This window comes from Pyrus communis, chromosome 1 (assembly GCF_041283825.1).
Source record: "Pyrus communis isolate YQ-2024b chromosome 1, ASM4128382v1, whole genome shotgun sequence".
NCBI classification, from domain to species: domain Eukaryota; kingdom Viridiplantae; phylum Streptophyta; class Magnoliopsida; order Rosales; family Rosaceae; genus Pyrus; species Pyrus communis.
Window position 1 is genome coordinate 22089118 of NC_142565.1, and position 24232 is coordinate 22113349.

General features: G+C 40.7%; 2 long non-coding RNA genes across 4 annotated transcripts; both read right to left on the reverse strand.

Moving 5' to 3' along the window:
• Nucleotides 1-7354: 7354 nt before the first annotated feature.
• On the reverse strand, nt 7355-9287 carry LOC148699355 (uncharacterized). Of its 2 annotated transcripts, none has more exons than XR_015956120.1 (4): nt 9182-9287; nt 8978-9087; nt 8380-8446; nt 7355-7556 (listed from the first exon to the last, which is right to left on the reverse strand). It is a non-coding gene; the product is annotated as an uncharacterized LOC148699355 (long non-coding RNA). The 2 variants fall into 2 exon arrangements; XR_015956114.1 differs by having other exon boundaries at nt 8380-8461.
• A 5253-nt stretch (nt 9288-14540) lies between these two features.
• LOC148699356 (uncharacterized) lies at nt 14541-16478 on the reverse strand. Of its 2 annotated transcripts, none has more exons than XR_015956125.1 (4): nt 16368-16478; nt 16164-16273; nt 15566-15632; nt 14541-14742 (listed from the first exon to the last, which is right to left on the reverse strand). It is a non-coding gene; the product is annotated as an uncharacterized LOC148699356 (long non-coding RNA). The 2 variants fall into 2 exon arrangements; XR_015956124.1 differs by having other exon boundaries at nt 15566-15647.
• Nucleotides 16479-24232: the final 7754 nt, after the last annotated feature.

Sequence of the window (24232 nt, forward strand, 5' to 3'; positions counted from 1 at the left end):
AAAACACTCAAAACAGCGATAAACAATAAAAAAGACTCAATTCTAGACCTAACAAGTGATTTTTACGAAAATAAGACTTAACTTGACTCAAGAGACTAAAAGAAAACAGATTTTGACTCAAATAACAAGACTCAATGGAAGGGGGATTGTTTTTGACGAATTTAAAACTTAAAACAGAAACTTTGCATAAAACACTTTATAAAAACGAATTTGGTGAATTGAAAAGGGTGAAAGGCTAGTTAGAGGGTCCTTCTCCACACATGACATATGCATACAAACCAATTTCCAATTATTATTCCTTTAGACTATGAATGACAACACCCCAAGTTAACCGTGATAGCTCAAATTAACCATCAGATTTTCCTTGACTCATTGAATTGGATGGAATACGCATCGCAACCAAATTTTCCTAATCAAGTTTCCTAACTATGAAAAGCATGATAGAAAGACATATCAAAGGTCATTAAGTTCTTTGAAAATCATAAGCATTGACGAGACATTCATAACTATGAAAAGCATGATACTTATGCCAAGAATTTACTTAACGCAGTCATGACTAGTGACTTCCACTACTTGTGAATATAAATTCATAACGATTAGGTGAAACTCCCTTATACTCTAGCATCAAATTCATGCATGCAAATTAAGTGTCGACCCTCAATCGACATATATAAACAAGTTTTGATAACTCAGATAAGCAAATCACATTCAAGACTCAAGAAACAATAACTGGACATAATCAATTCATATAAAACATATAATCATGGCTTCGAATTCACCTCCAACTATAAAGAAATTAGTTCTTCATGTTCATCATAATTGAAAATCAAATTAAAATAAACATCAAACTAAAACTAAGGATAGAAAGAACCCAGAAACACTCCACACTCCAATGGCAGGCACGGTTCCCTTTGGATAGCAGATTGCATGGCACAAGTCCTTCCCTCCTTCCTTGCTTGTTGCGGCACAAGGGTGATTTTTCTGTATATGGTGTGAATTATGGGATATGGTGATTAGGTGGTGCGGCTAATGTGTAATGAATGGCTGAATGAATGAATGGATGGTTCTATTTTGTGCAGCATAAACATGTATTTAAATGCTAGGGTTATGCATAATTTTTTAAGAGAAAAGGATTGCACAATCCTAGGGGGAAAAGGTTAGGGTTTTGGCCCCTCTAGAAATCAGAAACCAAAGAGAATTGGGATAGGGAATACACGGCTTCTAGAAGAAAAGCTAAAGGGACCATGCGACATAGATTTAGGACCAGATAAGGCCTTCTAGAATGGATATTATGGCAGGTTTCTAGAAGAACAAGGGCTAAAGGGTGAGACACCAATGTAGGAGAGGGATAGGGCTTCTAGAACCATATATTAGGTGAATTAATTTGAAATTAAGTCTTCTTTGCAGCTGGAATTAAGGTGGAACCAGATTAGGTTAGGATAAGGTTTGGATAAGATAAGGTTGTTTGGATAATGTTCCATGTTTCTTGCTCTTTCCTTATCTTCTTTGTCTTAAACTTGTTTCTCCAGATTTGTAGCATGTTCCTAGCCTTTTTTTTACTTCAAATTCGTCCATCCACCTTGCTCCATATGCAAGTTATCCATTCCAAGCCCAAAACTGCTCCAAATAGCTCCAAAATGCACTTTCTTGCCTCTTTTGCCATTTAAACCTACAAACACATGAAAATAGCTTAAATCACTATAATAAATAGAAACTAACTTACTAAATGCAAGAAAACAAGCTAACTAAGTCGCATAAATATGCTCCTATCAAAAGTGCATTTTGGTGCATTTTAGTGCAATTTTGGGCTAGAATGGATAGCTTGCATATGGAGGAAGGTGTATGATGTGAAAATTAACTTCACACACAAATTAAACCCTATTGATGACAATTGTAGTATATATGCAAGTAGGGATCGTTCTAGACTGGGGATTAACTAGGGATGCTAATCAACACAAATAAGACTCAAAAACACTAAACTAGACTTTATAGACTCAAAACTAACTTAAAACGCTCAAAACAGCAACAAACAATAAAAAAGACTCAATTTTAGACCTAACAAGTGATTTTGACGAAAATAAAACTTAACTTGACTCAAAAGACTAAAAGAAAACAGATTTTGACTCAAATAACAAGACTAAATGAAAGGGGGATTGTTTTTGACGAAATTAAAACTTAAAACAGAAACTTTGTATAAAACACTTTGTAAAAACGAATTTGGGTGAATTAAATGGGTGAAAGGCTAGTTAAAGGGTCCTTCTCCACACATGGCATATGCATATAAACCAATTTCCAATTATTATTCCTTTAAACTCTGAAAGACAACGCCCCAAGTTAATTGCATCGCACAACCAACCATCTGATTTTCCTTATTTCATTGAATTGAATGAATACGCATTACAATCAAATTATCTTTCTCAAGTTCTCTATATGAAACGCATAATAAAGATACATATCAAAAGTCATTAAGTTTTATGAAAATCATAAGCATTGACAAGGCATTCATCACTATGAAACGCATGAGACTCCTACCAAGGATTCACTTAACACGATTGTGACTAGCAACCTCCACTACTTGTGAATATAAACGAATAACTATTACGTGAAACTCCATTATACTCTAGCATCAAATTCATGCAAGCAAATTAAGTGTCGACCCTCAATCGACATACATAAACAAGTTTTGATAATTCAGATAAGCAAATCACATTCAAGACTTAAGAAACAATAACTGGATGTAATCAATTCATATAAAACATATAATCATGGCTTCGAATTCACCTCTAACTATAAAGAAATTAGTTCCACATGTTCATCATAATTGAAAACCAAATTAAAGTAAATATCAAACTAAAACTAAGGATAGAAAGAACCCAGAAACGCTCCACATTCCAATGGCATGCACGGCACTCCCTTGGATGGCAGATTGCAAAAGTCCTATTTTCCTTCCTTCCTTGCTTGCGGCACTAGGGTGATGTGGTGTGAATTATGGTGTTTGATGGCTGAATGTATGAATGAATGAATGAGTGAATGGATGATTAAAACCTGCAGCAAAGGCTTGTATTTATCGGCTAGGTTTTGCACAATTTCTGAAGGAAAAAGATTGCACAATCCTAAGGGAAAAAGGTTATGGTTTAGCAGAAACCAAGGGGGAAAGGGATAGGGAATACATGGCAGGGATTGGGGTTTCTAGAGGGAATAGGTGTGGCACCTTTTTAGGAGGAAGATAGGGCTTCTAGAAAGAATGTTTTAGAACATATTTCTAGACCTAAAGGGACAAGGACACATGGCATAGGTGTAGGATAGGGATTACAACTCTTAAACCTCCAAGGAATAGCATATATGTGGCACATAAGGGCTTAGGCTTCTAGAATCTGAGTTATGTGTTTAAATGTATAACTAATCCTTCTAAATAGCTAGAATTAAGGCATAAACTGATTTGGATAAGATAAGATAGGATAATGCTAGATTTAGGAAAGGATAAGGTTGGTTAGGATAGGATAAGATAAGGTTGGATAATGTTCCTTATTTCTTGCTCTTTCCGTATCTTCTTTGTATTTGAACTTGTTTCTCCAGATTTGTAGCATTTCCTAGCCTCTCTTGACTTCAATTTCGTCCATACACCCTGCTCCACTCATAAGCTATCCAATTGATGCCCAAAACTGCTCCAAATGGCTCCAAAATGTACTTTCTTGCTCCTTTTGCCATTAGGACCTACAAACATACGAAAGTAGCTTAAAAGACTATAATAAGTAGTAATTAACTAACTAAATGCAAGGAAACAACATAACTAAGTAGCATAAATATGCTCCTATCAGTGGATGGACGAATTTGAAGTCAAAAGAGGCTAGGAATTTGCTACAAATCTGGAGAAACAAGTTCAAGACAAAGAAGATAAGGAAGGAGCAAGAAACATGGAACATTATGCAAACAACCTTATCTTATCTTATCCTATCCTAATCTTTTACTACCTTAATTCCTATTGAAAGGAGGACATCCAAATGACATTAGAACACCTAAATATCAGGTTTCTAGAAGCCCTATCCTTCTCCTGCATTGATGTCGCACCTTTCATCCCTTTCCTTCTAGAAATCTACCCCAATACCCTTCTAGAAGGCCTATTCCCTGCTGTAGGTTTTGAATCCCTTTCCTCCTTGGTCTCTGTTGTGTAACCCTAGCCCTTTTCCCCTAGGATTGTGCAATCATTTTCCCTTCAGAAATTGTGCAAAACCCTAACCTATAAATACATGTCTTTGCCGCATATATCAGACCACCACATCCTATATATCCACACCATAATTCGCACCACACACAAGAGCCATAAACTCAGAAAATCCCCATTGTGGTGCAACTGTGCAAGGAAGGAGAAGAAGAAGCCACCTGGAGCCGTGCTTGCCATTTAAGACGTTGGATTGTTGGAGCATTTCTAGGTGTATTCTATCTTAGTTTTCAATGTTTAAATTTAATTGTCTTTGTTTAATTGCGAACATGAGGAACTAATTTCTTTTTAGTTAGAGGTGAATTCAAAACCCTGAACATATATGTGATACGAATTGATTTCCTCCAGTTATTGTTTTGTAAAACATGAATGTGATTTACTTATCTGTTTGATTGATAACTTATTCTTGTATGTTGATTAAGGATGCATACTTAGTTTGCATGCATGAATTTGATGCTAAAATACAAGGGAATTTCACCTAATCGTTATGAACTTATATTTATAAGTAGTGGAGGTTGCTAGTCACAATCGCGTTAAGTAAATTCATGGTAGGAGTATCATGCAGTTCATAGTTACGAATGCCTTGTCAATGCTTATGATTTTCACAAAGTTTAATGATCTTTGATTGTATCTCTATTATGCTGTTCTTGTAGGGAACTTGATAAGAATAATTTGGTTGCCGATGCGTATTCCATCAAATTCAATGAATTTAGGAAAATCTGAAAGTTAATTTTTGCTTTTCACGATTAATTTGGGGCATTGTCATTCATGGTTTAAAGGAATAATAACTGGAAATCGATTTATATGCATATGTGTCATGTGTGGAGATGAACCCTCTAGCTAACCTTTCATCCATTCATTCACCCTAGTTTCATACTATTTAGTTTAGTTTATGCAATATGTGTGTTTAAGTTTTAAATTCGTCATAACCAATTCCCCCTTAATATTTAGTGTTTGAACTTAGTTAGAATCTGTTTAAGTATATTTATATTAGTGTTTTGACTCAAGTTAAGTTTAAAATTCATCCAAATACCCCTTTAGTTCTTATTTGCGTTAGTTTAGTTTAAATTCGTCAGAATCTATCCCTATTGAGTATTTTGAGTCTTTTTAGTTCAATTTTCATCCAAATCACTTTCTATGACCTATTTTGAGTCAATTTAACTTAGTTTGTGTGTTTTGAGTCATTCTAGTCAGTTTTGAGTTATTAGAGTCTAGTTTTCCATTTTTGAGTCTAGTTTAGTATTTTAGAGTTTAAATTGTGTAGATTAGCATCCCTTCTAATCCCTACTTACACATACTACAATTATAGGGTTTAATTTGTGTGCTATTATATATCACATCAATAATCATCGGTGATAAGTCCAACTAGACACTAGTTGAATTAACTATCATTACTTACGTTTCCTTACTTTAATTTCTTGATTCTTCACACATTGATTTATAACCAACATTTAACCACCAACACATAAGGTTAAATCTCACATTTTACACCAATGTCCCTCACATTGTTCAATTCCCCAAACAAGGCTATTTTCTCAATTATTTAATCTCACTTCTTGTATGGCTGCATCTAGCTTCTCGCTAGACTGCCTACGTACCCTAAACAGAGATCAAGCCATTCGTAGTTCTCACATATACTTCTAAACATTCATAGTAATTATATGTAGGCAATATGCATAAATCAACTTAAAAATGTTTGTGGAATTATCAATCATGTATATATATACAGTAGAAAGGAAAAGACCCACTCACTTGAGGTCCGCACTACGACTCCCTAGCGCGAATATCAAGACATTATGAACCAACATTGCCTAGAACAATTATTAAATCATGTCTCAGAGTTCTTATTGATAGAATACATAATTTACATAAAACACATCCCTACGTAATTCAATCCAGAAGATCCACATCACGGATTTCTAATCCGTTACTTCCAAAGATCCACATTATGTTCCTAGAACAATGTCCTAATGTTTCATTACGATCCAACGGTCAGATCTCTGCCAATTGCCAAAACCAAGTGGCAGTCAACATTTTATTTTATGAACTTACAAATCCACTTTGAGAAGATCCGTACGTCAGATTCATGATCCATAAGTTTCTATGGTCCTCAAATATTACGTACTATAATGCATTAAAGTTTGGTGACGATTCAACGATTGGATTGTCAATTCACATTTTTACCAATTAACGTATCGTAGAGAATTTAGGTTCCAACCATCAACCTATGTCATACAATTACCAAAACTAAGCTCAAGGCATCCAATTTAGCCTAAGAGTGACATCAACGGCCCCCTAGCCACGTGCCGCAGTGGGTGGTGGTCGGTCATCCTGACTCGCCGAAAAAATCTACCTATTTCCAAAAATTACCAAAATTTACAAGAATGAAGATCTCAATGAGTAGAGTAACTTTCATACCTGTGACCAAGGCCAATTTGGCCTTGAAGAGCTCCAATTTTACTGAAATCCACCGGAAACCCTAGAATAGGTGTTCTTCAATTTGACATCCTCGGTGCTCCAACGTCTTCACCACTGCTTGGGCTTTGTTCTTGGGTTCTAGGGGAGTGTTCTAGTGGTGGTAATTGAAGGAAATGGTTTCATAATTGATGGATTTAGAACATGGTTCCCCGCGGCACCCACATGTGTTTTTCACCAAATTACAATCAAATCCCTTCCAAATTTGGGTGGAAATGGAAGAGGAAAGGACTAGGTAATGATTGGGAGTGGTGCCTTGATCCAATTCATGGGAAATCCCTTGGAAAACCACCAGAAAATATGGAGAGATGGGTGCAAAGGTCACGCGGGTTAGGGAACCCTGTTTCCTCTTTTCCCCCGTTTCTCCCCCTTCTCCTTTCCCTCCTTTCTTGCTTTCTGATTGGCCAGCCCTTCCTCTCTCCTCTCTTGATTCAGCTAACCTCTCTCTCTCTCGTCGGTTGGGCAGTTCTGCCCTTCCTCTTCCCCTACCGGTTTTTTTTTTTTTTTTCTTTCTATAATCTCATCATCCACAAAATAATAATAATAATAATAATAATAATAATAATAATTGACACACCCCGACCGAGATCGGAGCGTGCTGGCCGTCACACAAAGGTGACGTAGCCATGTGCACGTGCGGAAGCTAATAAGTAGTAATATAAAAGTACGAATAATTAAAAACTAGCATACAAGTACTAGAATGAGTGCTAGTTAGTGCGATACAAATTCAGAGCAGGTCTATAGCAGTCCAAATAAAACGACAACAGTAGTACGCCCGAAGGCGACCCTACAATGTGGAGTGTCTGTCAGAACGCCGAAAAGCTCACAAGGGAAACCACCGCAACGGCTAAGCAACTAGAACCTGGAGGGGCGCAAAACAAAAGCGTGAGTGGGCAAAAACAATTCTTTCTAAAACCATTTACAAAATACTTTCTAACCCCTCGCCGTAAAACCTGTATACTTCCCAGAAAATAAACATATATACGTATGTGTAAACATGCAAAACATGCTCAAGGGTATACCAATCATGCTCAAGATATGCCATGCCACAATCTCAAAGTGATATGCAAGTGCCCAGGTATAACCATATCAATATCATGTAATCTGGCAGCCGGAGTCACCTAACGTGACCTGTACGGCTGCATCTAGAGCTCAAATCTCAATCTCAATATCTAAACCTGCCCACGAGTCGGAACCACCTAAAGTGGTCTGTACGACAAGCCTGGGTGTAACATATATATACGCTCTAGTGCTACGATCACGTGAAGGCTGTGCGAATAATCGCGGGTCACCTACGAGTCGGAACCACCTATTGTGGTCTGTACGACAGGCCTATGCACCTAGCTTGGATCCAAGCTGAGCGTATGGTGCGGGAGGTGAACAACACGTGAAGGACTGTGCCCTACTCTGGGCGGGAGCACTAACACCGGGGGTGCAGGTTATGAGCTCTCTAGGCATCTCTAACCACTAATTAATGCAATCGTTAATTAACGCTTACCTGGCACTTACCTATGCCTCCACAGCACCCACATATAAATATGTATATGCATGCCACTACTAATAAATGTGATGATGCATAAACGATAATAATAACATGCATGGCATAAGGCAAATAACCCTTTTTAAATCAATTTCTGGGAATATAAATGTATATAGGTATATACGGAAAACAAAAGCCCACTCACTGGTATGTAGAAGGGTCGTAGCCCCCCTGCCTCGCGTGTGCACGCTCGTCCTCTGGGTACGTGTCACCTAAATGCGAAACAACTATAAAAACGTTAACTTTAAAGCACATAACCCGTTTCTCGTAATAACTTCTCATACATTGCTCAAAATGGACAAATGAATATACCAACGTGCTCTACACAACCTCAGGATCACAACCATATTTTTAAAATAATTTTTGGACCCCGCACGCGCCCCCACGCGCCAGCACAGGCACGGACCTACGCGCCCCCCACGCGCGGCCACGTGCCAGGCACACTGACGGTGTCAACAGACGCCGTCAGGAATATTCCGTTAAACTGACGGAATATTCCGTCAAATCTAACCGGATACCGTCACTGCCGTTAGGAATATTCCGTCAAACTTGACGGAATATTCCCCTTTCTTCTCCGGCCTACCCTCGCCGGACTCCGGTCGCCGGAAACTGGGAAAAACTTTAAACTTACTAATCTCCTTCGTTTCTCAACCATTTTCTATGATTCTTGGACCAAAAGAAAGCCCTAGACTAGAAGAATCACGTTGGACCACTTTTAAAGGCTAAAAATTACGAAATCTTACCTGTGCAAACAACCAAAACCGGCCAACTTCGAGTAGGACGATCCCGACGTCCAATTTCGTCCAACGAAGCACTCCGAGGCTCCTTGGGACACCACCAAGCTACCTATGAGCTTAGAAATCCCAAAAACTCAACGTATAAATTTTGCATGAACAGTACATAAATCGGGGCTTGTGAATTCGACGTGAAAACGTTGAGGTTCCTACCTGAAAATGGTATGGTTGTGCTCGCCTCGACCTCACGAGTTGAATGGTGTCCTTAGTTTCCTCGATCTGTCACGGTTTGAGGGGTATGTGTGTTGGTCCGTACGTTTTTAGGAAGAAGAAGAAGAATAGAGGACTCGGGAGAGAGAGAAGACAGAGGGAGAGAGAGAAGGATAGTGTCCGTGTGTGTGTGGGAGTGTGTGAGGTTCCAAACACATGCCACAACACAACAAACAACCAAAACGTGACGAAAGCACACTAGGGGTAAAATTGTAATTTCATACGTACATTTCGGTATTTCCGGGACGGGATGTCACAACCTTCCCACCTTAAAAGAATTTCGTCCCGAAATTCAAAACAACCAAATAACAACCCCTAGTGGTCAAAGAACAACCGGGGATACAAATCCCTCATCCGATCTTCTGTCTCCCACGTAGCTTCCTCAACTGAATGGTTCCTCCACAAAACCTTCACTAAATTCACTGTCTTGTTCCTCAAAACCTTCTCTTTCCAATCAATGATCGTCACCGGTTCCTCATCATACGTCAGATCTGGGTTAATCTCAAGCGGTTGAGGAGGTATCACGTGAGATGGATCAGCAACATAGTGTCGGAGCATAGACACGTGAAAAACATTATGCACTCTAGCCAACTCCGGAGGCAACTCCAACCTGTAAGCTACCTCACCAACTCGTTCGGTGACCATGTATGGTCCGATGTACCTAGGACTCAGTTTCCCCTTCTTTCCGAACCGCACAACACCTCTCCACGGTGAAAGCTTCAGAAATACCCAATCTCCGACCTCATATGTTCTGTCCGTAGCACGCCGATCCGCTAGACTCTTCTGCCTGTCCTGAGCTGCTTTCAGGTTAGACTTAATCACCTGAACATTCTGAGTAGTCTCCTCGACAATCTCTGGACCCACTAAAACTCTTTCTCCAACCTCTGACCAACATAACGGTGTGCGACAAGCTCTGCCATACAAGGCCTCAAATGGCGCCATGCCAATGCTCGAATGAAAACTGTTGTTGTAAGCAAATTCCATCAAATCCAATCTTTGGTGCCAAGCGTCACCAAACTGCAACACCGAAGCTCGCAGCATATCCTCCAAGGTCTGAATAGTTCTCTCTGACTGTCCGTCTGTCTGTGGATGATACGCCGTGCTGTAAAGTAATCTCGTGCCCAAAGCTTCCTGGAAAGCTACCCAAAACTTCGACGTAAATCGTGGATCTCGATCCGAACAATACTCACTGGGACACCGTGGTACTTCACAACCTTCGAAATGAACAACTCCGCTAAACGGCTCAGAGAATACTTCTCTCTCACAGGAATAAAATGAGCCGACTTAGTGAGTCGATCGACGATCACCCAAATGCCGTCAAAGCCATTATGTGTACGCGGGAGTTTGTACACAAAATCCATGGTGATATTTTCCCATTTCCACAATGGAACGGGAAGCGGCTGCAACAACCCAAACGGCTTCTTCCTTTCTGCTTTAACTTGCTGACAAACAGCACACCTGCTCACATACTCGGCTATCTCCCTCTTCATACCCGGCCAATAATAAAACGGTCGAATGGTATGATACATTTTAGTAGCTCCTGGGTGCATGGCATAAGCCGAGATATGTGCTTCATCGAGAATTTCTTTCTTCAACTCCACACTCTTAGGCACGAACATTCTACCTTCTAGCATCAACATGCCATCCGAATCCCGAACTCTGAGGTCTCGCCTCCTTCCTTGCTCTCGAGCTTGAATAAGTTCTTGAGTCTCCTGATCAGTTACTTGGGCTTCAAGCACCCGATCAACAAGTATCGGCCTAACTTGGAAATTAGCAAGTAATGCCACATCTCGATCTTCGGCTTCTAGCCTTACCCCCGTAGTACGTAAGTCCACCAAAAGAGGAGCACGACTAGCGTACAACGCATTAATACGGCCCTGTGACTTCCTGCTAAGTGCATCAGCCACTACGTTCGCACGACCAGGATGATAATCAATCGTGCAATCGTAATCGCTGAGCAACTCCAACCACCTCCGCTGACGAAGATTGAGTTCCTTCTGAGTAAAGAGATACTGGAGACTCTTGTGATCCGTAAAGATCCTGCACTTTTCTCCGTAAAGATAGTGCCTCCACAACTTTAACGCAAAAATGATAGCAGCCAACTCCAAATCATGTGTAGGGTAATTCCTCTCATGAGGTTTCAACTGCCGCGAAGCATAAGCAATCACCCTACCATGCTGCATCAATACACATCCCAAACCATTCAAGGAAGCATCGCTATAAACCTCGAAATCACCGCTATCGTCTGGGAGTGCCAAAACAGGTGCATGAGTGAGACAATGCTTCAACTGTTGGAAACTCCGCTCGCACCTATCATCCCACTCAAATTTGACATCCTTCCTCGTTAACCTCGTCAGTGGTAAGGCAATCACCGAAAAATCCTTAACGAATCTCCGATAATACCCTGCCAAACCAAGGAAACTTCTCACCTCGGTGACGGTTCTCGGTTGCTCCCAACTCTCTACCGCTGCAACCTTCTGAGGGTCAACCAAAATACCCTGAGCAGAAATGACGTGTCCCAAGAACGCAACTTGGTCTAACCAGAACTGGCACTTGCTAAACTTAGCATATAACTGGTGTTCCCTCAACCTTTTCAACACCAAAGTAAGATGTCGAACATGCTCCGCTTTCGACTTAGAATACACCAGAATATCGTCAATGAAGACAATGACGAATCTATCCAAGTAAGGCTGGAATACTCGGTTCATCAAATCCATAAAGGCGGCTGGTGCATTCGTCAACCCAAATGGCATAACCAGAAACTCGTAATGACCGTAACGAGTCCTGAACGCCGTCTTAGGGACATCATCCCTACTGATCTTCAGCTGATAGTAACCAGACCTCAAGTCTATCTTAGAGAACACGCAAGCACCTCTCAGCTGATCGAACAAATCATCGATACGAGGCAATGGATAACGGTTTTTAATCGTCACCCGATTGAGTTGCCTGTAGTCGATGCACAGTCTCAAAGTTCCATCCTTCTTCCTCACAAACAACACTGGAGCACCCCAAGGCGAAGTACTAGGCTGGATAAATCCCTTATCTACTAACTCTTGCAGCTGAACTTTCAATTCCCTTAACTCCGCAGGAGCCATACGATAAGGAGTTAAAGAAATAGGATTGGTACCTGGAATCAACTCAATGGTGAACTCTACGTCTCGATCTGGGGGTAACCCAGGTAAATCCTCAGGAAATACATCAGGGAAGTGTCTGACCACTCTCACATCCTCTATTCTGCTAGTAACAACCTCATCCAGCACCACATGAGCCAGATACCCCTGACAACCCTTAGTTAACAACTTTTTCGCTCGTAGCGCCGAAATAACGCCATATCTCACCCCACTCTGCTCACCCACGAAGGTAACCACAGGTAGTCCAGGTCGGTGAAACGTAACCACTTTTCCATAACAGTCAATGTTGGCACGATAGAAGTGCAACCAATCCGTGCCCAGAATCACATCAAAGTCCACAATATCTAACGGGATAAGATCGGCTGACAAAGCAACACCCTCTACGATCACTGGACACCCCGGGTACACACAATCTACAACGCAACTCTCTCCCCTAGGCATAACAAACTCTAAATCATACCCTAGGGGTGTGGGGCGAGGTTGCGTCGCTTGAGCAAATGTATGAGAAATTACGGAATGTGTAGCTCCACAATCAATTAAGACTCTAGCAAAACAACCAAGAATGTTCAACGTACCCATAATCAAGTCTGGGTTGTTCTGAGCGTCCTGCAGAGAAATATTGTGAAGACGCCCCTGTCCCTGCTGACGCCCACCGCGGCCTCGGCTCGCCTGAACACCGCGTCCCTGAGCACCACGCCCCTGACTGGGCTGGCCTGACTGTCTCGAAGATCCTGCACTGCTAGTGGCAATCTCCCCCTGCTGATACTGTCCTCCCTGATACCACTGTGAACCACCCGCTGGGGCTGGAGGATACGGCATATAGCCGCCCGAATACTGGGGATAGCCACCCTGGGAATAGGGATCCTGAGGGTACTGATACTGCCCCGGAGCATAAGGGACAGCATCACCCTGATAGTGGTAAGCACCACCTCGACCCGTCTGGCCGTAACTACTAGGACCCTGGATCTGCTGGAGTGGTGTAGGCGGTGGCATAAAGGTCTGCTGTGGTTTCTGCTGCTGCTGACCCTGGGGACAATTTGCCGCTCTATGTCCCACCTGTCCACATGTGAAACAACCGTTGCTACCACGTCTACACTCACCGAAATGTCGGTTGTTACACCTACGGCAAATAGGGGCTCTGCCTCGCCCACCATCGCCCTGCCTCTGGCCTCTAGCGCCACCAGAAAATCTACCTCCACGACCCTGCCCAGTGGCACTGAAGCCACCACTCGAAGAACTAGAACTAGCTCCACCTCTCTTGAAGCTCTGAGTCTGACGGGCCCCGAGCGATGCCTGGCCTTTGCCTTTGTCATCTTTCTTCTGGTTGCCGTCCTTCTCTTCATCAGTATCGCTCGACATATTCTCGGAGTCCTCGATCCTCAGTAGTATCTCATAGAAGTCCCGATAAGTCTCGCTGTGGACCGTAGACGCCATAGAACGCCACTTCTTCCTGGTGCCCAGACGGAAAAGACGGAGCATCTCCGCCGGATTACCAGCGACATCAGGGTGATAACGGGACAAGTCCGTAAACTTACGGTAGTACTCATTCGCTGACATCTTCCGCTGTTTCAGTTCGGAAAACTCCTGCTTCTTGCGGTCAATGTACTCAGGGGGTACATATCTTCTCCTAAACAACCCCGTAAACACGTTCCAATCGATCCTCTGATCCGGAGTCAACCTACGAAGCTCCTGCTCCCACCAAGCTGCCGACTCCGTGTCTAGAAACCAAGCGGTCGTCTCGACCCACCTCTCCATAGGCAAGTTCCCCTGATTATGCAGCACCCGGAAAGTCTTCTCTATGTGTTCTAGCCAGCGCTCTGCGCTCTCGGGTCCCTCACTGCCCTTAAACTTATCCAGCTTCATATTGTACATGGTCTCCAGAGGAGTCCTCTGGGGAGGGCGCATCACTGCCTGAAGGGCTGTAGCAAAAGCTTCCCCCAACTGAGTAATATCGGGGAACATAGGCTCAGAAGAGCGACGGGGTTCCCGACGAGGCGGCATAGTTCTGACAGAAGACACCAAAATTATTAGAATACTCACAAGGACACAGGACTGCCAAACCTAGGCTCTGATACCAAACTGACACACCCCGACCGAGATCGGAGCGTGCTGGCCGTCACACAAAGGTGACGTAGCCATGTGCACGTGCGGAAGCTAATAAGTAGTAATATAAAAGTACGAATAATTAAAAACTAGCATACAAGTACTAGAATGAGTGCTAGTTAGTGCGATACAAATTCAGAGCAGGTCTATAGCAGTCCAAATAAAACGACAACAGTAGTACGCCCGAAGGCGACCCTACAATGTGGAGTGTCTGTCAGAACGCCGAAAAGCTCACAAGGGAAACCACCGCAACGGCTAAGCAACTAGAACCTGGAGGGGCGCAAAACAAAAGCGTGAGTGGGCAAAAACAATTCTTTCTAAAACCATTTACAAAATACTTTCTAACCCCTCGCCGTAAAACCTGTATACTTCCCAGAAAATAAACATATATACGTATGTGTAAACATGCAAAACATGCTCAAGGGTATACCAATCATGCTCAAGATATGCCATGCCACAATCTCAAAGTGATATGCAAGTGCCCAGGTATAACCATATCAATATCATGTAATCTGGCAGCCGGAGTCACCTAACGTGACCTGTACGGCTGCATCTAGAGCTCAAATCTCAATCTCAATATCTAAACCTGCCCACGAGTCGGAACCACCTAAAGTGGTCTGTACGACAAGCCTGGGTGTAACATATATATACGCTCTAGTGCTACGATCACGTGAAGGCTGTGCGAATAATCGCGGGTCACCTACGAGTCGGAACCACCTATTGTGGTCTGTACGACAGGCCTATGCACCTAGCTTGGATCCAAGCTGAGCGTATGGTGCGGGAGGTGAACAACACGTGAAGGACTGTGCCCTACTCTGGGCGGGAGCACTAACACCGGGGGTGCAGGTTATGAGCTCTCTAGGCATCTCTAACCACTAATTAATGCAATCGTTAATTAACGCTTACCTGGCACTTACCTATGCCTCCACAGCACCCACATATAAATATGTATATGCATGCCACTACTAATAAATGTGATGATGCATAAACGATAATAATAACATGCATGGCATAAGGCAAATAACCCTTTTTAAATCAATTTCTGGGAATATAAATGTATATAGGTATATACGGAAAACAAAAGCCCACTCACTGGTATGTAGAAGGGTCGTAGCCCCCCTGCCTCGCGTGTGCACGCTCGTCCTCTGGGTACGTGTCACCTAAATGCGAAACAACTATAAAAACGTTAACTTTAAAGCACATAACCCGTTTCTCGTAATAACTTCTCATACATTGCTCAAAATGGACAAATGAATATACCAACGTGCTCTACACAACCTCAGGATCACAACCATATTTTTAAAATAATTTTTGGACCCCGCACGCGCCCCCACGCGCCAGCACAGGCACGGACCTACGCGCCCCCCACGCGCGGCCACGTGCCAGGCACACTGACGGTGTCAACAGACGCCGTCAGGAATATTCCGTTAAACTGACGGAATATTCCGTCAAATCTAACCGGATACCGTCACTGCCGTTAGGAATATTCCGTCAAACTTGACGGAATATTCCCCTTTCTTCTCTGGCCTACCCTCGCCGGACTCCGGTCGCCGGAAACTGGGAAAAACTTTAAACTTACTAATCTCCTTCGTTTCTCAACCATTTTCTATGATTCTTGGACCAAAAGAAAGCCCTAGACTAGAAGAATCACGTTGGACCACTTTTAAAGGCTAAAAATTACGAAATCTTACCTGTGCAAACAACCAAAACCGGCCAACTTCGAGTAGGACGATCCCGACGTCCAATTTCGTCCAACGAAGCACTCCGAGGCTCCTTGGGACACCACCAAGCTACCTATGAGCTTAGAAATCCCAAAAACTCAACGTATAAATTTTGCATGAACAGTACATAAATCGGGGCTTGTGAATTTGACGTGAAAACGTTGAGATTCCTACCTGAAAATGGTATGGTTGTGCTCGCCTCGACCTCACGAGTTGAATGGTGTCCTTAGTTTCCTCGATCTGTCACGGTTTGAGGGGTATGTGTGTTGGTCCGTACGTTTTTAGGAAGAAGAAGAAGAATAGAGGACTCGGGAGAGAGAGAAGACAGAGGGAGAGAGAGAAGGATAGTGTCCGTGTGTGTGTGGGAGTGTGTGAGGTTCCAAACACATGCCACAACACAACAAACAACCAAAACGTGACGAAAGCACACTAGGGGTAAAATTGTAATTTCATACGTACATTTCGGTATTTCCGGGACGGGATGTCACAATAATAATATCTTTTCATGCAAAGATATAAAATAGTAATATATATACAAAAATTTTATCGAGAACTTCAGGAATACACTATAGATTTCTTTCGTATGTCTCACTATACGTTGGTCCATGAAAGTCAATACCCTCGTCTCTAAGACCATTTTCGCAAAATCACGCTTTTAAAATTTGTAAAAACATAAAATTAGGGACGGGTCGTCACAGAAATGGGTGTGGGCTTCGCAGCCACAAAAATCCTACCTAAAAAATTAATATAATAATTAAATAATTAAAATAGTAATTTTACAAAAATATCTTTCAGATTCTTAGTTCCATAAAATCTTCGTCGTAACTCCGATTTCCATTTGATGTGAAATATTCTAATACTCAAATTAAAACCCTATGATTGTAGTATATGAAAGTAGGGATCGTTTTAGGTCGGGGATTAGAAGGGATGCTAATCTACTCGATTTAAACTCTAAATCACTAAACTAGACTCAATAACAGAACACTAGACTCTTATGACTCAAAACAAACTAAAAAGACTCAAAACAGCACAAAATAATCAGATAGACTCAAACTAGACACTAAAGGATGATTTGGACAAAAATTACTTTTAACTTGACTCAAAACACTTAAAAACACAAGTTTAGACAGATTCTAACTAAAAGACACAACCAAGTAAAGGGGGATTGGATTTTGGACGAAATTAACGAAAACTATGGGTGATAAGCTAGCTAGAGGGTCCTTCTCCACACATGACACACTTGCATACAAATTGATTTCCAGTTGTTTTCCAATAAACCATGAACCTCAACACCCCAAATTGATCGTGAACAACACTAATTAACCCTCAGATTTTCCTTTAGTCATTGAATTAGATGGAATACGCATCGGCAACCAAATTACTCTTCAATAGTTCTCTACATGAACAGCATAATAGAGATACAATCAAAGATCATTAAGCTTTGTGAAAATCATAAGCATTGACAAGACATTCGTAACTATGAAAAACATGATACTCCTGCCAGGAATTTACTTAACACGATTGTGACTAGCAACCTCCACTACTTATGAATATAAGTTCATAACGATTAAGTGAAACTTCCTTATATTCTAGCATCAAATTCATGTATGCAAACTAAGCGGGCCCTCTTAATCAACACACAAGAATAAGTTCTTAATCAAACAGTTAAGTAAATTGTATTCACAATTTATGAAATCACAACTGAAAACAATCAATTCATACTACAAATATAATCATGGTTTCAAAGTCTCCTCTAGCTAAAACAAGTTTAGCTCCTCATGTTTGCAAAACAAAGATAATTAAACTTACACATTGAAAACAAAGATAGAATACACCTAGAAACACTCTAGGTGGCTCCTCCTTCCTTCCTTGCTGCGGCACAATGGGGATTTTCTGAATTTAGGCTCTTGAGGTGTGGTGAATGGTGTGGTGTGAAATTGTGGTAGAGGGTGGTGCTTATGATTGCTGCGGCATTATGTATTTATAGGGTGAAGGGAAGGCACAGAATTGGGCTGAAAAGGAGAGGAATTAGGACTCCAAATCACCAAAGAACAAGGATACTTTCAATCAGATTCCAGGGAGGACAAGGAATGGTCCTTGCGGCAGATTCTAGAACTTCTAGAAGGGTTACATGTGGCATAAACTTAGGGCACGAAAATAGGGCTTCTAGAACTTGATATTTAGGTGATTTCCTCTTTGCAGCTGGAATTAAGGTAGGAAAAGATTAGGATAGGATAAGATAAGATAAGGTTGGATAAGGTTTGGATAAGATAAGGTTGTTTGGATAATGTTCCATGTTTCTTGCTATTTCCTTATCTTCTTTGTCTTGAATTTGTTTCTCCAGATTTGTAGCATGTTCCTAGCCTCTTTTGACTTCAAATTCGTCCATCCACCTTGCTCCATGCATATGCTATCCATTCCAAGCCCAAAACTGCTCCAAAATGCTCCAAATTGCACTTTCTTGCCTTTTTTGTCATTTAAACCTACAAAAACATGAAAATAGCTTAAAACACTATAATAAATGGAAATTAGTTAAGTAAATGCAAGGAAATAGGCTAACTAAGTCGCATAAATATGCTCCTATCACCATTCCACTTGCACCCCCGTGTTCGTAGCGACGAGTACTACGACAATATGCTAAGAGAATGGTCCATCTATGTTACAATATGATGGCCAACGAAAGTCAAAATCCTCGCCTCTATGGGTATTTTAGTCATTTCACACTTTTAATATTAAAATATCTTAAAAATCAAGGACGGGTCCTAACATTTAAACATTGCAATGTCACACCTTAATTTATGAATTCATTACAATGTCAAACCTTCGTTAATTAATCCGTCAAATTTACTATTAAGCGATGATGTGGCAATTGCAAGACCTATATTTTGCTGATGTGGTAGTCAACTTGTGCCAATACTCAAACAACTAATAAAATACTTAATTATTTAAATTATTTAAATATTATTTTTTTAAATTAAAAAAAAAAACAAACAAAAACAAAAACCCCAGCCTAGCCCCATCCATCCCTTTCTTCCCCTCACCTTCTCTCTCTCGCTATGTCTGAACCCAGAACCACCATCACGTCCCTCTCTCTCCTTTCCATTCCGTATTGTCTCTCACTTTCTCCCTTTCACATTGCAACAACAGCCTCGTCAACTCCGCCATCATCTGCAAGCTCCAAGCTCCAAGCCCTAGGCTTCACGAACTTCGTCCTCCACACCCACGTCGAGTTTGACCTCACTTGCCAAGCCAAAGTCGAGTCCTTCTTCGCCGCCAAGAAACCTCAACTCGTGATCTCCGCAGCCGCCCAAGTCAACGACATTCACGCCAATAACACGTATGCGGCGGATTTCATCGCTGTCAATCTTCAAATCCAAACAATCATCATTAACGGTGCCTACCGATTCAGAGTCAACAAGCCCTTTTTCCTAGGCTCCTCCTGCATTGACCCCAAATTCGCCTCTCAGCCCATTCTTGCTTGTTTGCTTAATTTGGTTTCCTTTTCTTCCTCTAAAGTGTAAATTACATAGCTTTCTTTGATTTTCTTGGCTGAATTTGGTTTTTGCTATGTTTTTTGTGTTGCCATTTACAATTGAGAAAATGGATCTGATTACTTTTGCAGAAATGGTTTTGCAGCTGTGAAGTTGGGTCTTAAATATTTGAGGAATTTGTTATTTAATTTCTGCCTTTTGCTCTATGAGTTTGCATATCTTGTCCTAAAGCGGAGCTAATGAGGCCGTTGTTGCAGTGTGAAAGGGAGAAAGATAGAGAGAATACGGGAGGAAATGGGAGATAGAGAAGGGTGAGATGGTGGTTCTGGATTCAGGCGTGGCAAGAGAGAAGTGGGGAAGGAAGGAGATGGTGGGGTGAGGCTGGGTTTTTATTTATTTTTAAAATAATATTTTATACTAAATGTTTTTATTAGTTGTTCGACCATTGGTAAAGTTGAGTCAGCAAAATATGGTCCTGCATTTGCTACGTCATCACTTAACGGTCAATTTGACAGATTAATTAACAGAGGTATGAGATTGTGATGTGACCAATAATTATGGTAATTTTATGTAATTTACCTTAAAGGATATAAGAACATGTATAGTTTTTCTCAATGTCCCATTGTACGATTAATGTATAATATCATTATGGCTAAGTAAAACTTATATGGAACAGAACAAATTTACCGTTGGATATCGTCTCAATTGAATAATATCATGTCATTTAAAGAAAAACTTAAATGTAATATATGACATTATTGAACTGAAATGATGCAGTGATGATAATGGTTTGTTCAATCTCGATGGTTGAAGATAAGAGTGCCAAATCAGTCGAACAGCCGTTGTAGGACCAAAACTTATTTGATTACTTTGTCCCCACTACCCACCTATGATGCTCTGCTTGAATCCAAAAAGGGATCAACACCCATCTTTGATAGGAGCATATTTATGCGACTTAATTGGCTTGTTCTCATGCATTTATGTTGTGTTTCCTTAGTTATTTTAGTGTTTTAAGTCACTTTTGTGTGTTTTCAGATTATAAAGCCAAAGTGTGCAAGAAGATGCAAATTAGCGTCTTTTGGAGCAAAAGAGGAATGAATGAGTTGAAGACTTGAAGAAATATGAATTCCTAATTGAAGATGGATTCCTAGAAGAACGAGGATTCCTAGAAGAACGAGGATTCCTGGAAGAACAAGGATTCCTACTCCAACAAGGATTCCTACTTGAAGTAGGAAAGTTAAGCCAAGGTTTCCCATTTTGGTAACCTTTCCTAATCTTAAAAGTCCTCATTTTCCAGCCACTTTGAAGGCCTTGTATGCACTTTAGGACACAAAACAAAGGCCCTAGACCCCTTAGGGACCTTTGCCGCACCTTTCCCTTTCTCCCCATCCCTTGCTGTGCAAGTGGGGTCCTCAATTCCTATTTTTCTGCACTTAAACACATTCCCCTTTCAAATTAAAACCCTAGCCGCATATTTTAGCCACTTTCCTTTTAATTTCTGATTTGATTTCCTAATTCTAGAAGCCTTTGACTTAATTTTAGTTAACCAAAATAAGCTAGGGTTTTAATTTCTGAAAACCCTTTATATATTTGGACTTTAGCCGAACCCTAGAGGATTTTATTCATCATTCCCTCTCTTTGCCGCAGCCACCATCACCCTTCCATCTCTCTGCCGCAGCTTTCCATCCATTCCAGCCACCATTCTACACCTCTATACACCTTCCATCCATTGCAGCCACCTTCCACAACCCTTGCCGCACCACCATACCATCCAAAATCCCTTCCAAAAACCAAAATCACATCCAAAATCACCCTTAAACATCTCTTCCGCAGCAAGGAGAAGAAGAAAGAGGAGCTTGAACGTGCAGAAATTCAAGGTGGAATCGTTGGGCGTTCTAGGTGTAATCAATCTTTCGTTCTCTATGTTTAATTTCAATTTTGTTTCTCTTTCTGTGAACATGAGAGGCTAAAACCCTAGTCAGCTAGGGGGTGATTCAAAACCATGTTTATGCTTGCAATATAAATTGATTACCTTCGGTTGGAATTTCATGAGTTGTGGATTCAATTTGTTTAACTGCTTGATTGATAACTTATTCGTGTATGTTTATTGAGAGTGCACACTTAGTTTTCATGCATGAATATGATGCTAGAATATAAGGGAGTTTCACCTAATAGTTACAAACTTATATTCACAAGTAGTGGAGGTCGCTTATAAACGATCGCGTTAAATGAATTCTTGGCACTAGTTTCATGCTCATCATAGTAACGAATGCCTCGTCAACACTTATAGTTTTCATGTTGCTTAATGATCTTTGATTGTATCTGATAGGAGCATATTTAGGCGACTTAGTTAGCTTGTTTTCGTGCATTCATATTGTTAATTCATAGTTGTTTTAGTAGTTTAAGCCATTTTCGTGTGTTTTTAGGTTCATATGGCTAAGGAAGCAAAAAGATGCATTTTGGAGCATTTTGGAGCAAAATTGGACTTGGAATGGATAGCTTATGTTTGGAGCAAAAGGAATGGACGAAATTGAAGGATTCCTAATCCATTGCAGCCACATGCACCCATAATCATTCACACCTTGCAGCCACATGCATTCACTCTTCATAAATCAGCCACATGCACATTCAATCATTCACACCAAAACCTTGCACATGCAATCCCTTTAATTAATTCAACCTAGCTGTCATTGCACATGCATTCACTCTTTAACCCACATGCATTTCCACCCACATGCACTCTCATTCTTTAATCCATTCAGCCACAAGACATTATCATTGCACCACATTCAGCCATTCCATCTCCCATTTCAGATTGCATTCCAATCATTCCAACCAAATCACATGCACTCCCACCCTTTAAATCACATGCATTCCCTTCATAAATCAGCCACATGCACTCATAATCATTCAACCAACCTAGCTGTCATGTTTCCCCTTTCATCATTCCCTCACATTCTTTAATTCAGCCAACACATGCTTACACATGCATTTCCAACCCACATGCATCCTTTAATCATTCAAACATGCAGCCACATTCCCTCCTAGCTGTCATGTTCCCCCCATTTCACCTATAAATAAGCATGCATTACACCTCAATTCATTAAATTCGTCCATATTCAGAAAATCATCCAAAACACCACCAGAAATCATCCCCTTGTGCCGTGAGTATCCCTACTAATCCAAACACCACTCCAACCACTCCCCATCCCTCCAAAACACTTCACACTATCCCAAAACACACCTTAGACCTTGTGATACAACAACGAGGAAGAGAAGAGTGCCTAAACGTTCATACAATTCAAGTTTGAGTTGTTGGAATGTTTAGGTGTTTCTTTGATCTCAATGTTTAAATTCAATTATCTTTGTTTTGTACGTATGAGGAATGGAAGAGAAGAGTGCCTAAACGTTCATACAATTCAAGTTTGAGTTGTTGGAATGTTTAGGTGTTTCTTTGATTTCAAAGTTATGAGGAACTAAACCCCCCCCCCTTGGCTAGGGGGGGATTCGAAATATATGTTTATGCTTGCATTTTGATTTGATTACTTCTAATTGCGTTTCATAAGTTGTGGATTCAATTTGTTTAACCGTTTGATTGATAACTTATTTATGTATGTTTATTGAGAATGCGCGCTTAATTTTCATGCATGAATATGACGCTAGAATATAAGTGAGTTTCACCTAATAGTTACGAACTTATATTCACAAGTAGTGGAGGTTGCTTATAAACAATCGCGTTAAATGAATTCTTGGCATAAGTTTCATGCGTATTCCATAGTAACGAATGCCTCGTCGATGTTTATGATTTCCGTTGAACTTAATGATCTTTGTTGAATGTCTCTATCATGCGTATTCCATAGTTAGGGACTTTGATTAGGAATAATTTGGTTGTAATGCGTATTCCATTCAATCCAATGAATCTAGGGAAATCTGAAAGTTAATTTAAGCGGACCTAATTAACTTGGAGCGTTGAGAAATCATGGTTTATTGAAATGCAATTGGAAATCATTTTATTATGCAAGTGTAACATGTATGGAGATGAACCCCTTAGCTATTCTATCATCCATTCATTCCATTTCATCAATTTCATATTTACATTCTGTTTTAATTAGAATCTGTGCATTTAATTTAATTTCGTATAAAACTCAATCCCCCTTTACTTTATTGTCCAATTTAGTTAGAAAGTGTCTTAGTTTATGTTTCTAAGTGTTTTGATTCAATTTATTACATAATTTCGTCCAAATTCACCAAAGTGCTCAAAACTGCCCAGAAAGTGTTTTTAAGGCAGTTTTGAGTGTTTTGGGTGATGTTTGAGTCTTTTGGTTTATTTTAGTGTTTTAAGCGTTTAGCTTCGCATTCCTTGAGTTTAGTTTAGTGTTTTAAACTTTATTTTACGTTTTTGAGTTAGTTTCCAAGTGATTTGCAATCCCTCCTAATCCCCGGTTAAGAACGATCCCTACTTATACTTATACTACAATTGACAAAAAGAGGGTTTAATTTGTGTGCGTATAAATCTCGCATCAGTATCTTTATTGTGCTTTTCACGTA